Consider the following 11,524-nt stretch of genomic DNA (forward strand, 5'->3'; position numbering starts at 1 on the left):
CAGAAAGTGAAAAATGGATAAAGAACTCGTGGTACTTACGTACAATGCAGTATCACTCAGCAATGAAATCTATGTCATCAGGCCCGTAGCAGCATCATGAGTGGATTCAGGTACGATGATTCTAACTGAAATAAGTCACACAGAAAAAGAAACATCATAAGATATCACTAATACACGGAATGTAAACTTGGCTACACAGGAACTGAATTACAGAACAGAACAGGTTCTCAAATTTAGAAAACCAACTTATGCTTGCTTAAGGGGAAAGGTGAGTTGGGGTGCTGCATAAAACCAGAGATTGAAATGAGCACAGATAAAGTTCCTTAAGCCAAATATGGAATAGACAAGAGCTACTCCTTGCTCAACGAAATGGACTCAACACCCCATATTAAACGCCTAAGAATGTACCTGACTAGTAAGTATCTTAAAACCTATGGATTGCTATGTCTCCGAAAGAGAATCAAGCATGTGTACAGGGGCATAAACGCAGCAGTGATAGGATTGGAGAGGTTCGGTGAGCAAATGAAGACCCTTTGAAGTCATATTGCACGGTACCCATTCCACGGGTCTCAACTCTCCAGGTTTAAGGTATTCTTCCTTCAGCTAAAACATGCATGTGGAACCCAGAGTATGATCAACCATGTGAACGGGAGACGTGTTCAAATATGTCTCAGTTTTCCTACCCTGGTACTCGGGTGCAACATTCCAGACGCTTTACTAACACTCTCCCGACTTGGAGAGTCAGTCCCTTTAACCTCCTGTTTGGCCCAGTTTGCAATTTCTGCGGAAGATGAACAGGAATAGCGAGAACCAATGAGAGGCTAGCTGGAGGTGTCTGGACGGGCAAATTTAACTCTCATTTCCCACCAGGAAGAGGAATTAACCAAAGGCTCAGCGTGCCGTGCCGGATCCAGATTAGGGCCTGAAGCCATCCTGCGGTGTTGCGGCCAGCTCAAAAGAAAGCGAGTTGAAGAAAGGAGCTCAGGGGCACTGTAATTCACAAACCTGCAGAGTTATAAATGACAGCTATTGTCCAAAAATATACTGAAGTAAGGCTGCCAAGAGGACTTGAAAGCGGGGCAGAATTACAGGAAACCGATTTCAGGAGGTAGACTGGAATTGCATTGAAAGCATAGGAAAAGAGGCAGAACGTCCACAATGATGCACTTGGCCAAAAAGGGCGTATGCGTTTTTTCCTGAATATATTCAGGAAAAAACGCATACGCACTTTTTGGCCAACCAAGCAAACTTGCAAAGGAAATCTGCACTACAATGAAGTCTCACTTCCCCCCGGTCAAAAGGGCCATCTGAAAAAAGTGTAAAATCCAGAAAGGCAGGACAGGCCATGGAGAACTGGGAGCCTTGTTATGCTGATGGGCGGGATGTAAATTGCCAACAAACACTCAGGAGAAGTGTATGGTGTTTCCTGAAACATCTAAAAAACAAAGCAACAGAGCCTAGGGCACTTCCACTTATGGTCCTATAGCTTAGGGAAATTAAAATCAAAAAGACACAGCCACCCCAAAGTTTGGGATGCCTCTGTTTACAAGAACCTCGTTTACCGTACAAGTGCAATATCACAGAAAGTGAAAAATGGATAAAGAACTTGTGGTACTTACGTACAATGCAGTATCACTCAGCAATGAAATCTATGTCATCAGGCCCGTAGCAGCATAATGAGTGGATTCAGGTACGATGATTCTAACTGAAATAAGTCACACAGAAAAAGAAACATCATAAGATATCACTAATACACGGAATGTAAACTTGGCTACACAGGAACTGCATTCCAAAACAGAACAGGGTCTCAAATTTAGAAAACCAACTTATGCTTGCTTAAGGGGAAAGGTGAGTTGGGGTGCTGCATAAAACCAGAGATTGAAATGAGCACAGATAAAGTTCCTTAAGCCAAATATGGAATAGACAAGAGCTACTCCTTGCTCAACGAAATGGACTCAAAACCCCATATTAAACGCCTAAGAATGTACCTGACTAGTAAGTATCTTAAAACCTATGGATTGCTATGTCTCCAAAAGAGAATCAAGCGTGTGTACAGGGGCATAAACGCAGCAGTGATAGGATTGGAGAGGTTCGGTGAGCAAATGAAGACCCTTTGAAGTAATATTGCACGGTACCCATTCCACGGGTCTCAACTCTCCAGGTTTAAGGTATTCTTCCTTCAGCTAAAACATCCATGTGGAACCCAGAGTATGATCAACCATGTGAACGGGAGACGTGTTCAAATATCTCTCAGTTTTCCTACCCTGGTACTCGGGTGCAACATTCCAGATGCTTTACTAACACTCTCCCGACTTGGAGAGTCAGTCCCTTTAACCTCCTGTTTGGCCCAGTTTGCAATTTCTGCGGAAGATGAACAGGAATAGCGAGAACCAATGAGAGGCTAGCTGGAGGTGTCTGGACGGGCAAATTTAACTCTCATTTCCCACCAGGAAGAGGAATTAACCAAAGGCTCAGCATGCCGTGCTGGAACCAGATTAGGGCCTGAAGCCATCCTGCGGTGTTGCGGCCAGGTCACAAGAAAGCGAGTTGAAGAAAGGAGCTCAGGGGCACTGTAATTCACAAACCTGCAGAGTTATAAATGACAGCTATCGTCCAAAAATAGACTGAAGTAAGGCTGCCAAGTGGACTTGAAAGCGGGGCAGAATTGCAGGAAACCGATTTCAGGAGGTAGACTGGAATTGCATTGAAAGCATAGGAAAAGAGGCAGAACGTCCACAATGATGCACTTGGCCAAAAAGGGCGTATGCGTTTTTTCCTGAATATATTCAGGAAAAAACGCATACGCCCTTTTTGGCCAACCAAGCAAGCTTGCAAAGGAAATCTGCACTACAATGAAGTCTCACTTCCCCCCGGTCAAAAGGGCCATCTGAAAAAAGTGTAAAATCCAGAAAGGCAGGACAGGCCATGGAGAACTGGGAGCCTTGTTATGCTGATGGGCGGGATGTAAATTGCCAACAGACACTTGGGAGAAGTGTATGGTGTTTCCTGAAACATCTAAAAAACAAAGCAACAGAGCCTAGGGCACTTCCACTTATGGTCCTATAGCGTAGGGAAATTAAAATCAAAAAGACACAGCCACCCCAAAGTTTGGAACGGCTCTGTTTACAAGAACCTCGTTTACAGTACAAGTTCAACATCGCAGAAAGTGAAAAATGGATAAAGAAGTTGTGGTATTTACTTACAAAGCAATATCACCAAGCAATGAAATCTGTGTCATCAGGCCCTTAGCAGCACAATGAGTGGATTCAGGTATGATGATTCTAACTGAAATAAGTCACACAGAAAAAGAAACATCATAAGATATCACTAATACACGGAATGTAAACTTGGCTACACAGGAACTGCATTACAGAACAGAACAGGGTCTCAAATTTAGAAAACCAACTTATGCTTGCTTAAGGGTAAAGGTGAGTTGGGGTGCTGCATAAAACCAGAGATTGAAATGAGCACAGATAAAGTTCCTTAAGCCAAATATGGAATAGACAAGAGCTACTCCTTGCTCAAAGAAATGGACTCAACACCGCATATTAAACGCCTAAGAATGTACCTGACTAGTAAGTATCTTAAAACCTAGGGATTGCTATGTCTCCGAAAGAGAATCAAGCATGTGTACAGGGGCATAAACGCAGCAGTGATAGGATTGGAGAGGTTCAGTGAGCAAATGAAGACCCTTTGAAGTCATATTGCATGGTACCCATTCCACGGGTTTCAACTACCCAGATTTTAGGTATTCTTCCTTCAGCTAAAACATGCATGTGGAACCCAGAGTATGATCAACCATGTGATCGGGAGACGTGTTCAAATATGTCTCAGTTTTCCTCCCCTGGTACTCGGGTGCAACATTCCAGACGCTTTACTAACACTCTCCCCACTTGGAGAGTCAGCGCCTTTAACCTCCTGTTTGGCACAGTTTGCAATTTCTGCGGAAGATGAACAGGAATAGCGAGAACCAATGAGAGACTAGCTGGAGGTGTCTGGACGGGCAAATTTAACTCTCATTTCCCACCAGGAAGAGGAAATAACCAGAGGCTCAGCGTGCCGTGCCGGAACCAGATTAGGGCCTGAAGCCTTCCTGCGGTGTTGCGGCCAGGTCACAAGAAAGCGAGTTGAAGAAAGGAGCTCAGGGGCACTGTAATTCACAAACCTGCAGAGTTATAAATGACAGCTATCGTCCAAAAATAGACTGAAGTAAGGCTGCCAAGAGGACTTGAAAGTGGGGCAGAATTGCAGGAAACCGATTTTAGGAGGTAGACTGGAATTGCATTGAAAGCATAGGAAAAGAGGCAGAACGTCCACAATGATGCACTTGGCCAAAAAGGGCGTATGCGTTTTTTCCTGAATATATTCAGGAAAAAACGAATACGCCCTTTTTGGCCAACCAAGCAAGCTTGCAAAGGAAATCTGCACTACAATGAAGTCTCACTTCCCCCTGGTCAAAAGGGTCATCTGAAAAAAGGGTAAAATCCAGAAAGGCAGGACAGGCCATGGAGAACTGGGAGCCTTGTTATGCTGATGGGAGGGATGTAAATTGCCAACAACCACTGGGGAGAAGTGTATGGTGTTTCCTGAAACATCTAAAAAACAAAGCAACAGAACCTAGGGCACTTCCACTTATGGTCCTATAGCTTAGGGAAATTAAAATCAAAAAGACACAGCCACCCCAAAGTTTGGGACGCCTCTGTTTACAAGAACCTCGTTTACAGTACAATTTCAACATCGCAGAAAGTGAAAAATGGATAAAGAAGTTGTGGTATTTACTTACAAAGCAATATCACTCAGCAATGAAATCTGTGTCATCAGGCCCTTAGCATCACAATGAGTGGATTCAGGTATGATGATTCTAACTGAAATAAGTCACACAGAAAAAGAAACATCATAAGATATCAGTAATACACGGAATGTAAACTTGGCTACACAGGAACTGAATTACAGAACAGAACAGGGTCTCATATTTAGAAAACCAACTTATGCTTGCTTAAGGGGAAAGGTGAGTTGGGGTGCTGCATAAAACCAGAGATTGAAATGAGCACAGATAAAGTTCCTTAAGCCAAATATGGAATAGACAAGAGCTACTCCTTGCTCAACGAAATGGACTCAACACCCCATATTAAACGCCTAAGAATGTACCTGACTAGTAAGTATCTTAAAACCTATGGATTGCTATGTCTCCGAAAGAGAATCAAGCATGTGTACAGGGGCATAAACGCAGCAGTGATAGGATTGGAGAGGTTCGGTGAGCAAATGAAGACCCTTTGAAGTCATATTGCATGGTACCCATTCCACGGGTTTCAACTACCCAGGTTTAAGGTATTCTTCCTTCAGCTAAAACATGCATGTGGAACCTAGAGTATGATCAACCATGTGATCGGGAGACGTGTTCAAATATGTCTCAGTTTTCGTACCCTGGTACTCGGGTGCAACATTCCAGACGCTTTACTAACACTCTCCCCACTTGGAGAGTCAGTCCCTTTAACCTCCTGTTTGGCCTAGTTTGCAATTTCTGTGGAAGATGAACAGGAATAGCGAGAACCAATGAGAGACTAGCTGGAGGTGTCTGGATGGGCAAATTTAACTCTCATTTCCCACCAGGAAGAGGAATTAACCAAAGGCTCAGCGTGTCGTGCAAGAACCAGATTAGGGCCTGAAGACATCCTGCGGTGTTGCGGCCAGGTCACAAGAAAGCGAGTTGAAGAAAGGAGCTCAGGGGCACTGTAATTCACAAACCTGCAGAGTTATAAATGACAGCTATCGTCCAAAAATATATTGAAGTAAGGCTGCCAAGAGGACTTGAAAGCGGGGCAGAATTGCAGGAAACCGATTTCAGGAGGTAGACTGGAATTGCATTGAAAGCATAGGAAAAGAGGCAGAACGTCCACAATGATGCACTTGTCCAAAAAGGGCGTATGCGTTTTTTCCTGAATATATTCAGGAAAAAACGCATACGCACTTTTTGGCCAACCAAGCAAACTTGCAAAGGAAATCTGCACTACAATGAAGTCTCACTTCCCCCCGGTCAAAAGGGCCATCTGAAAAAAGTGTAAAATCCAGAAAGGCAGGACAGGCCATGGAGAACTGGGAGCCTTGTTATGCTGATGGGCGGGATGTAAATTGCCAACAGACACTTGGGAGAAGTGTATGGTGTTTCCTGAAACATCTAAAAAACAAAGCAACAGAGCCTAGGGCACTTCCACTTATGGTCCTATAGCTTAGGGAAATTAAAATCAAAAAGACACAGCCACCCCAAAGTTTGGGACGCCTCTGTTTACAAGAACCTCGTTTACAGTACAAGTTCAATATCACAGAAAGTGAAAAATGGATAAAGAACTTGTGGTACTTACGTACAATGCAGTATCACTCAGCAATGAAATCTATGTCATCAGGCCCGTAGCAGCATAATGAGTGGATTCAGGTACGATGATTCTAACTGAAATAAGTCACACAGAAAAAGAAACATCATAAGATATCACTAATACACGGAATGTAAACTTGGCTACACAGGAACTGCATTCCAAAACAGAACAGGGTCTCAAATTTAGAAAACCAACTTATGCTTGCTTAAGGGGAAAGATGAGTTGGGGTGCTGCATAAAACCAGAGATTGAAATGAGCAAAGATAAAGTTCCTTAAGCCAAATATGGAATAGACAAGAGCTACTCCTTGCTCAACGAAATGGACTCAACACCGCATATTAAACGCCTAAGAATGTACCTGACTAGTAAGTATCTTAAAACCTATGGATTGCTATGTCTCCGAAAGAGAATCAAGCATGTGTACAGGGGCATAAACGCAGCAGTGATAGGATTGGAGAGGTTCGGTGAGCAAATGAAGACCCTTTGAAGTCATATTGCATGGTACCCATTCCACGGGTCTTAACTCTCCAGGTTTAAGGTATTCTTCCTTCAGCTAAAACATGCATGTGGAACCCAGAGTATGATCAACCATGTGATCAGGAGACGTGTTCAAATATGTCTCAGTTTTCCTCCCCTGGTACTCGGGTGCAACATTCCAGATGCATTACTAACACTCTCCCCACTTGGAGAGTCAGCGCCTTTAACCTCCGGTTTGGCACAGTTTGCAATTTCTGCGGAAGATGAACAGGAATAGCGAGAACCAATGAGAGGCTAGCTGGAGGTGTCTGGACGGGCAAATTTAACTCTCATTTCCCACCAGGAAGAGGAAATAACCAAAGGCTCAGCGTGCCGTACCGGAACCAGATTAGGGCCTGAAGCCATCCTGCGGTGTTGCGGCCAGCTCAAAAGAAAGCGAGTTGAAGAAAGGAGCTCAGGGGCACTGTAATTCACAAACCTGCAGAGTCATAAATGACAGCTATCGTCCAAAAATAGACTGAAGTAAGGCTGCCAAGAGGACTTGAAAGCGGGGCAGAATTGCAGGAAACCGATTTCAGGAGGTAGACTGGAATTGCATTGAAAGCATAGGAAAAGAGGCAGAACGTCCACAATGATGCACTTGGCCAAAAAGGGCGTATGCATTTTTTCCTGAATATATTCAGGAAAAAACGCATATGCCCTTTTTGGCCAACCAAGCAAGCTTGCAAAGGAAATCTGCACTACAATGAAGTCTCACTTCCCCCCGGTCAAAAGGGCCATCTGAAAAAAGTGTAAAATCCAGAAAGGCAGGACAGGCCATGGAGAACTGGGAGCCTTGTTATGCTGATGGGCGGGATGTAAATTGCCAACAACCACTTGGGAGAAGTGTATGGTGTTTCCTGAAACATCTAAAAACAAAGCAACAGAGCCTAGGACTTTTCCGCTTATGGTCCTATAGCTTAGGGAAATTAAAATCAAAAACACACAGCCACCCCAAAGTTTGGGACGCCTCTGTTTACAAGAACCTCGTTTACCGTACAAGTTCAATATCACAGAAAGTGAAAAATGCATAAAGAACTTGTGGTACTTACGTACAATGCAGTATCACTCAGCAATGAAATCTATGTCATCAGGCCCGTAGCAGCATCATGAGTGGATTCAGGTACGATGATTCTAACTGAAATAAGTCACACAGAAAAAGAAACATCATAAGATATCACTAATACACGGAATGTAAACTTGGCTACACAGGAACTGCATTCCAAAACAGAACAGTGTCTCAAATTTAGAAAACCAACTTATGCTTGCTTAAGGGGAAAGGTGAGTTGGGGTGCTGCATAAAACCAGAGATTGAAATGAGCAAAGATAAAGTTCCTTAAGCCAAATATGGAATAGACAAGAGCTACTCCTTGCTCAACGAAATGGACACAAAACCCCATATTAAAAGCCTAAGAATGCAACTGACTAGTACGTATCTCAAAACCTATGGTTTGCTATGTCTCCGAAAGAGAATCAAGCATGTGTACAGGGGCATAAACGCAGCAGTGATAGGATTGGAGAGGTTCGTGAGCAAATGAAGACCCTTTGAAGTCATATTGCATGGTACCCATTCCACGGGTTTCAATTCTCCAGGTTTAAGGTATTCTTCGTTCAGCTAAAACATGCATGTGGAACCCAGAGTATGATCACCCATGTGAACGGGAGACGTGTTCAAATATGTCTCAGTTTTCCTCCCCTGGTACTCGGGTGCAACATTCCAGACGCTTTACTAACACTCTCCCCACTTGGAGAGTCAGCGCCTTTAACCTCCTGTTTGGCCCAGTTTGCAATTTCTGCGGAAGATGAACAGGAATAGCGAGAACCAATGAGAGGCTAGCTGGAGGTGTCTGGACGGGCAAATTTAACTCTCATGTCCCACCAGGAAGAGGAAATAACCAAAGGCTCAGCATGCCAGGCCGGAACCAGATTAGGGCCTGAAGCCATCCTGCGGTGTTGCGGCCAGGTCACAAGAAAGCGAGTTGAAGAAAGGAGCTCAGGGGCACTGTAATTCACAAACCTGCAGAGTTATAAATGACAGCTATCGTCCAAAAATACACTGAAGTAAGGCTGCCAAGAGGACTTGAAAGCGGGGCAGAATTGCAGGAAACCGATTTCAGGAGGTAGACTGGAATTGCATTGAAAGCATAGGAAAAGAGGCAGAACGTCCACAATGATGCACTTGGCCAAAAAGTGCGTATGCGTTTTTTCCTGAATATATTCAGGAAAAAACGCATACGCCCTTTTTGGCCAACCAAGCAAGCTTGCAAAGGAAATCTGCACTACAATGAAGTCTCACTTCCCCCCGGTCAAAAGGGCCATCTGAAAAAAGTGTAAAATCCAGAAAGGCAGGACAGGCCATGGAGAACTGGGAGCCTTGTTATGCTGATGGGCGGGATGTAAATTGCCAACAGACACTTGGGAGAAGTGTATGGTGTTTCCTGAAACAGCTAAAAAACAAAGCAACAGAACCTAGGGCACTTCCACTTATGGTCCTATAGCTTAGGGAAATTAAAATCAAAAAGACACAGCCACCCCAAAGTTTGGGACGCCTCTGTTTACAAGAACCTTGTTTACCGTACAAGTTCAATATCACAGAAAGTGAAAAATGGATAAAGAACTTGTGGTACTTACGTACAATGCAGTATCACTCAGCAATGAAATCTATGTCATCAGGCCCGTAGCAGCATAATGAGTGGATTCAGGTACGATGATTCTAACTGAAATAAGTCACACAGAAAAAGAAACATCATAAGATATCACTAATACACGGAATGTAAACTTGGCTACACAGGAACTGCATTCCAAAACAGAACAGGGTCTCAAATTTAGAAAACCAACTTATGCTTGCTTAAGGGGAAAGATGAGTTGGGGTGCTGCATAAAACCAGAGATTGAAATGAGCAAAGATAAAGTTCCTTAAGCCAAATATGGAATAGACAAGAGCTACTCCTTGCTCAACGAAATGGACTCAACACCGCATATTAAACGCCTAAGAATGTACCTGACTAGTAAGTATCTTAAAACCTATGGATTGCTATGTCTCCGAAAGAGAATCAAGCATGTGTACAGGGGCATAAACGCAGCAGTGATAGGATTGGAGAGGTTCGGTGAGCAAATGAAGACCCTTTGAAGTCATATTGCATGGTACCCATTCCACGGGTCTTAACTCTCCAGGTTTAAGGTATTCTTCCTTCAGCTAAAACATGCATGTGGAACCCAGAGTATGATCAACCATGTGATCGGGAGACGTGTTCAAATATGTCTCAGTTTTCCTCCCCTGGTACTCGGGTGCAACATTCCAGATGCATTACTAACACTCTCCCCACTTGGAGAGTCAGCGCCTTTAACCTCCGGTTTGGCACAGTTTGCAATTTCTGCGGAAGATGAACAGGAATAGCGAGAACCAATGAGAGGCTAGCTGGAGGTGTCTGGACGGGCAAATTTAACTCTCATTTCCCACCAGGAAGAGGAAATAACCAAAGGCTCAGCGTGCCGTACCGGAACCAGATTAGGGCCTGAAGCCATCCTGCGGTGTTGCGGCCAGCTCAAAAGAAAGCGAGTTGAAGAAAGGAGCTCAGGGGCACTGTAATTCACAAACCTGCAGAGTCATAAATGACAGCTATCGTCCAAAAATAGACTGAAGTAAGGCTGCCAAGAGGACTTGAAAGCGGGGCAGAATTGCAGGAAACCGATTTCAGGAGGTAGACTGGAATTGCATTGAAAGCATAGGAAAAGAGGCAGAACGTCCACAATGATGCACTTGGCCAAAAAGGGCGTATGCATTTTTTCCTGAATATATTCAGGAAAAAACGCATATGCCCTTTTTGGCCAACCAAGCAAGCTTGCAAAGGAAATCTGCACTACAATGAAGTCTCAATTCCCCCCGGTCAAAAGGGCCATCTGAAAAAAGTGTAAAATCCAGAAAGGCAGGACAGGCCATGGAGAACTGGGAGCCTTGTTATGCTGATGGGCGGGATGTAAATTGCCAACAACCACTTGGGAGAAGTGTATGGTGTTTCCTGAAACATCTAAAAACAAAGCAACAGAGCCTAGGACTTTTCCGCTTATGGTCCTATAGCTTAGGGAAATTAAAATCAAAAACACACAGCCACCCCAAAGTTTGGGACGCCTCTGTTTACAAGAACCTCGTTTACCGTACAAGTTCAATATCACAGAAAGTGAAAAATGCATAAAGAACTTGTGGTACTTACGTACAATGCAGTATCACTCAGCAATGAAATCTATGTCATCAGGCCCGTAGCAGCATCATGAGTGGATTCAGGTACGATGATTCTAACTGAAATAAGTCACACAGAAAAAGAAACATCATAAGATATCACTAATACACGGAATGTAAACTTGGCTACACAGGAACTGCATTCCAAAACAGAACAGTGTCTCAAATTTAGAAAACCAACTTATGCTTGCTTAAGGGGAAAGGTGAGTTGGGGTGCTGCATAAAACCAGAGATTGAAATGAGCAAAGATAAAGTTCCTTAAGCCAAATATGGAATAGACAAGAGCTACTCCTTGCTCAACGAAATGGACACAAAACCCCATATTAAAAGCCTAAGAATGCAACTGACTAGTACGTATCTCAAAACCTATGGTTTGCTATGTCTCCGAAAGAGAATCAAGCA

Source organism: Stenella coeruleoalba (genome assembly GCF_951394435.1).
Source record: "Stenella coeruleoalba genome assembly, contig: scaffold_149, whole genome shotgun sequence".
Lineage (NCBI taxonomy): Eukaryota > Metazoa > Chordata > Mammalia > Artiodactyla > Delphinidae > Stenella > Stenella coeruleoalba.